We start from the raw sequence: 7,032 nt of genomic DNA, 5'->3' as shown, positions 1-7,032 counted from the left end.
TGACTCGACCATTTCGGACACGTGGCACATTTTGGGCGAGGGTGACGTGGCAAAAACGTGACTATGCGAATTTTCTCGATTTTTGTGCAAAAACTTCTAAAATCCATAACTTTCGCATACGAGCTCCGTTTTTGACGTTCTTTATATGCACGCGTAGGTAAAATTACGCTCTACAACTTTCGTTTAGACTTCGTTGGCTAATTTTGACTTTAATTTTTATATTATTATTTTTAACAGACCGGGACAGGAAATCCGTTAAAAATTCATAACTTCTTCATCCGACTTCCGTTTTCGTCAGACTTTTTATCGTTGTGCTACAAATGACGAGACCTTCGATTCTCATTTAGGTCATGTCGGCTAAAAATCACTCGATCTAAAATTCGAGTTTTTAGCTGTCTACTGCTAAGCTGAAACTTAGAAAAATCATAACTTCCTCATACGAAGTCAGATTTGGGCGTTCTTTTTATCAAACTTCTCGGTTTAACGAATACTACAAGTTTCGTTTAGATTACTAAGGCTAAAAATTAGTTTATAAAAAAACTCACTTTTTACGACATTCGGCACCGTGCCGGTTTGTCGCGAAACTTCGACAGGTCATAACTTCTTCGTTATAACTCGGATTTCGGCATTCTTTATATATCCAGAAACCTTGAGACATATACTAAAACTTGGTTAAGATTAATCCTTCTAAATAATCTTCCATCAAAAAGTAGTTTTTGATGTTTATCGTCTCTAAATTGACTAGCCCGGATCTACGGGCGTTACATCAGTCTATCTGGACCGCTATCCGAGCCATCGGCATGTCTGGACACCCTCTCAGGGCCTTCAGCCTATCCAGACCGCTCGACGGGCCTTCTACCTGACTAGTGTGCCCTAACCGGGTCTGCAGTCTATCCGGTCCGCCCTGGGTGTCTTGGCCTACAACACAAAGCAGGACCTACCTCAACCCAATCCCACACCCAACAAACATGTGCACTTAAATATCATACGCTAACATGCAATAACAGATAGTCATACAGATCTAACATATCACTAACATGGCAACCATCCTATAACCAGGATACCAATCTAACCGATCAATAACATAACAACCATCCTATAACCAGGATACTGATCTAACCGATCTCTAACATAGCAACCATCCTATAACCAGGATATCAATCTAACAGATTACTAGCATAGCAACCATCCTAAAACCAGGATGCAATCTAACAGATTAATAACATAGCAACCATCCTAAAACTAGGATGCAATCTAACAGATTAATAACATAGCAACCATCCTAAAACCAGGATGCAAATCATAAAGGGTCGGCCTTGGTGCCGTAGACCCTGTTGATATAGTGAGGAGAACTCACTCCACAAGTAGCTCGAATCGATAAAGTCAACTCAACCAAATGTAGCTCCAAATTCAACACCTACATCCACCGATGACTCACTTCCATAAATTCCCAATTTACCAAAATACACCCAGAAGTCAACTGGTCAGCCCTTGGTCCAAGTCAAAGTCAACGGTCAAAGTCAACAGTCCATGTTGACCCAACTCGTCGAGTGCAGATAGCAACTTGTCGAGTTCCTTAAGAATTCAGAAGGTCATAAAACCCTTGCTGACTCGCCGAGTTTCCGACCAACTCGTCGAGCCCATGCATGTCCAGAAATCGGGGAAAAACCATAATTGACTTGTTGAGTCCTCTTACTAACTTGTTGTGTCCATGCAGAAACCAAACAACAGGAAAACCCTCCCCAACTCGTCGAGTCGGCTTATCCAACTCGTCGAGTTCATATAGTCCATTTCTTATTTAGATGATTTTGAGCCACTCCAAATCTCCAATTGATAGATCTAGCCTCCTTGGGCCTAGTTATCACGTAAAGTTGCAAACTTTACGTGCATGCAAGGTCTTAAGAGCCAAAACTAGGCTAAGGAAGAAGCTTAAGGCAAAGGGAAGGCCATAGCTTGACAAAGACTGAGACTTTATGGCAATAAGGGGCTAAAGGGGTCCAGATCTGAAGTTGCAACCTCAGATCTTGCCCCAAAACCGGAAATGCCACAACCATACACCAAAAAGGGTTCTAAACCCATGAGCGAAGAGATCTAGATAATAGAGAGCCAAGGTAACGACTTGTTACGTTCAATGTGATGCTAAGATGGAGTAGAGCTCAGATCTACAACTTCTCTTTGTTCCAAACTTCTTGAACTTCAAGCTCTTCTCACAAAGATCACCTTCTAAGCTTGAAAACACAAAAATATGGAGAGTAAACACGATTTAGGGTTTTTGAGTTCAAGGGGGGCTGTAAGGGAGGCTAATGACCCTTTAAATAGGGTGCAAAACCCTGGAAATTAGGGTTTCATCCTCCAGCTCCAACTCGTCGAGTCGTATCCTCCAACTCGTCGAGTTGGTCACTTAAAACACGCGGCCAAATGTAACAACGTAAATTTTCAACCAAAATTTTCATTTTTAAATTCAAACAAAACACATGTCACATTTTCTCAAAAATCTCAAGTATCAAATTTCCATACATATTTCAAAAATTGTTTAGCACAACTCCAGGATCCTCCAAAAAAACATATCTCCAATGCGGGGGTGTGTGTACAGTCAAGTCGGTGCCTTCCCGGAGTCCTGAGAAGTACCTGAAACACATAGAACATAACACGGTAAACACGAAACTTAGTGAGTTCCCCAAAATACCACGCATAACCCATTAGTCTCTCATGACTATACTCAAATAAGACCCTCTGGTCGATGTGTCTTAGTGGGACCCTCTGGTACCACAACTCAGCTGGACCCTCCGGTCCCTCAACTCGGTAACTCCATATAATACACAACATATATATATCACAAAGACAATAAGCAGGATATCTCAATACACAGTATATGCACATAAGACCCTCCGGTCACACATAGATTACCACTCAAGGTAAGTATAGTGAGAAGACTCACCTCGTAAGAACTCGGATAATCTCGAACTCGAATCACCGGTCTAGCCTCCGCCTAACACAACGATAATTATCCCTAATTAATAATGGCTCTTACTGAAGCTAAACTAACCCTTCTACAAACTCACAGAAGGGTAAAAGACCATTTTACCCCTCCATGGGCTTGATAGTCCACAAATTGACCAAACCCTAAAAGTCAACCAAAAGTCAACGGCAGGGAGTACGATGCGCGTACCAGCTCTCTACGCTTGGCGTACTTGGCTACCATGCAGGCATCAAGGATGCTCGACCCCTACGCTGCATGTACTGGGATTACGCCCAACGTACGTCCCAGTTTCACTCTTCTCACTCATTTGGTCTTAATTAGTTAAGACCTTGGCTCATATCACAGATCTGGACTCCTTAAAAGCTCTTACTCCATAAAGTTAGTGAATTTAAGCCTTTGCATGGCTGATATGGTCACCAACACACAAAACCTTCACTCTCTTAACTCAAAAAGCTCATATCTCATGCATGGCTTGATTCCAACGACCAAGATTGGATATTTATGACATTACACCACTGATTACACTCTAGGGGGGAGGGGGGTTGATCATAGTCTCTGGAGCTTAATATCTCATAAAGTCTCCAACTTTTGGGACAAAAACCCTAAATACTCTACTATGATGCACAAAACAAAAGGATGAGAAAGCTTGAAGCTTTATACCTCTATGTGAAGCTCTCAACTCAGATTTGCTCAGATCCAAGGGCCTGGGCTTTCACTCCTTCTTCTCCAAAGCTTCTTCTTCACTACAAGAACACACCAAGACTCTCAAAGGCTCTCAAATGCACTCACAAGCTCACAAGCTCACAAGCTCACAAGCTCTAAGACTGAAGGTTTAGGGCACAAGAGGGTTTGTTGTCTGAGTATGGTGGCCAGGAATAAGGCCATCATATCCTTTATATAGGGGACTCACCCCAAATTAGGGTTTTCACTCTAGGCCTAGTACGTTGGGCGTACTCTCTGGTACGTTGGGCGTACTAGGTGGCTTCCGCGTCAAATGCACGGTGATGAGTACGCTGAGTGTACACTCACGTACGCCCCGCGTACTCATCCACCACCTTTTCTCAAATCAAGGCCAAAATGGACACGTACACAAAGGTCGAGGTTAACAAGGTATACCTGAACTTGGGATGTTACAATTCTCCCCCACTAGAATCAGACTTCACCCTCAAAGTCGTGCTCTGGAAATAACTCTGGATACTGCTCTCGCATCTCGGACTCAGGCTCCCAAGTGCACTCGGACCCCTTCCGATGTTGCCACTGGTCCTGAACCAGGGGCACCTCCTTGTTACTCAGAACCTTCACTTTCCGATCCAAAATCTCAATCGGTCTCTCAATATAATTCAGGCTCGCATCCACCTGAATGTCCTCTAATGGTACCACTGTCGTCTCGTCGGCTACACACTTCCTCAACTGGGACACGTGGAAGGTGTTATGAATCTGACTCAACTCTGCAGGTAGCTCCAACCGGTAAGCTACCTTACCCACTATGGCGTTCAACCTGAAATGACCAATGTATCTAGGTCCCAGCTTGCCCCGTTTCCTGAATCGGATCACCCCTTTCCACGGGGATACCTTCAGGAAGACAAAATATCCAACCTGGAACTCTAGCTCGGATCGTCTCCGGTCTGCGTAACTCTTCTGACGACTCTCGGCCATCAGTAATCGCTGTTTGACCTGTTGAATCTGCTCGGTCGTCCTGAGCACTATCTCAGTGCTCCCCATCACTCTCTGTCCCACCTATCTCCAACAGATGGGAGTTCGACATCTCCTCCCGTACAGAAGCTCGAAGGGAGGCATGCCAATACTGGAATGATGGTTGTTGTTGTAAGAAAACTCAGCCAAGGGTAGATAAGTGTCCCAACTTCCACCAAAGTCCATGACACACGCACGCAGCATGCCCTCAAGCGTCTGAATCGTCCGCTCACTCTGCCCGTCCGTCTGTGGGTGGTAGGCTGTACTAAAGTGCAACCGGGTACCGAGCTCCTCATGAAACTTCTTCCAGAACCTGGAAGTAAAACGCACATCCCGATATGACACTATCGACGTCGGCACTCCATGCCGTGCCACCACCTCTCTCATATAAATCTCGGCCAACTTTTCTGGGGAAGATCTCTCACTGATAGCAAGGAAGTGAGCACTCTTCGTCAGCCGGTCCACAATCACCCATATCGCGTCGACACCTTGCGCGGTCCTCGGTAATTTGGTAATAAAATCCATAGAAATCTGTTCCCACTTCCACTAGGGAACCTCTAGTGGCTGCAGCTTGCCTTAACCCGACGACAACTCAAGCACCTCTCAACTACCCATGCCACATCTCTCTTCATACAGGGCCACCAGTAATCTCTCTTCAGATCCAAATACATCTTCGTGGCTCCTGGGTGGATCAAGAATCTCGATCTATGCGCCTCCTCTAACAATACACGGCGAGCTCCACATGTATAGGGCACCCAAATCCGCCCATGGAAAGTCATAAGCCCACGACTGTCCATCACAAACTCAGACACCTGTCCAATCACCCGCTCCCTCTTACGGTTCTCCGGTCTCACGGCCTCCACCTGGGCCTCTCGAATGGTATTTAAGACTGGAGTCATCACCGTCATCCTTATACACACATCTCGGATCGGAGCGCTCTCGGCTCTACGGCTCAGGACGTCGGCTACCACATTAGCCTTGCCCGGATGATACAGGATCTCATAGTCATAGTCTTTCACCACACACAACCACCTCCTCTGTCTCATATTCAGGTTGGGCTGATCCATGAGACACTTCAGGCTCTTGTGGTCTGTGTATATGGTACACCGAACACGATAAAGATAGTGGCACCAAATCTTGAGGGCGAACACCACCGCCCCTAACTCCAAATCATGGGTGGGATACCTCGTCTCATGAGGCTTCAGCTTCCTCGACGCATACGTTATCACGTGACCCCTCTGCATCAACACTGCACCCATCCCTGTGATGGACGCATCGCAATAAACCACAAAGTCCTCCACTCCCTCCGGAAGGGCTAACACTGGAGCTTCGCACAACCTCTGGCGAAGAGTCTCGAATGATGCCTGCTGCTCAGGCCCCCAAACAAAAGTAACACCCTTCCGGGTCAATATGGTGAGAGGAACAATGATCTTGGAGAAATCCCTGATAAATCTCCGATAGTAGTCGGCCAATCCCAGAAAACTTCTGATCTCGGATGGGGATCTCGACACCTCCCATCTCATAACCGCCTCAATCTTGGCCAGATCGACCAATATCTCATTCTGATTAACGAGATGTCCCAGGAACTGGACCTCTCGTAACCAGAAATCACACTTGGAGAATTTGGCATACAGCCTCTCCGACCTCAAAACCCAAAGAACCTCTCACAGATGCTCCTCATGCTGCTCTCTGGATCTCGAATATACTAAGATATCGTCGATGAACACGATCACCGACCGGTACAACATAGGCCTGCACACCCGGTTCATGAGATCCATGAATGCCGCCGGTGCGTTGGTGAGCCCGAAAGGCATCACCACAAACTCGTAATGCCCATAATGACTTCTAAAGGCCTTCTTCTGAATATCCTCCTCGCATACTCTCATCTGGTGATATCCGGATCTCAAATCAATCTTGGAAAACCAAGATGTCCCCTGCAGCTGATCAAATAAATCGTCGATCCTCGAAAGTGGATAACGGTTCTTGACCGTCAACTTGTTTAACTCTCGGTAATCAATGCACATCCGGTGCGAACCATCCTTTTTCTTGACAAAAAGGATCGGCGCTCCCCACGGCGAGCTACTCGGTCGAATAAATCCCTTCCCCAGTAGCTCCTGAAGTTGTGCGGATAACTCCTACATCTCTGGTGGCGCAAGGCGATAAGGTGCCTTGGCAATAGGTGCCACCCCCGGAACCAATTCAATCCGAAACTCCACTTGCGGCAACTCCTCGGGGAAAACATCTGGAAACTCCCACACTACCGGAACCTCGGAGATAGAACTCGGTCTCTCAGTAGCAACCCGCGTATCCATCACGTACGCCAGAAAACCCATACAACCCTGCTGTAAACTCTGTCTCGC

The sequence above is a fragment of the Lactuca virosa genome, chromosome 9 (assembly GCF_052849685.1).
Source record: "Lactuca virosa cultivar CGN04683 chromosome 9, Lactuca_virosa_CGN04683_v6, whole genome shotgun sequence".
NCBI classification, from domain to species: Eukaryota; Viridiplantae; Streptophyta; class Magnoliopsida; order Asterales; family Asteraceae; genus Lactuca; species Lactuca virosa.
This window is presented reverse-complemented; position numbering follows the sequence as displayed.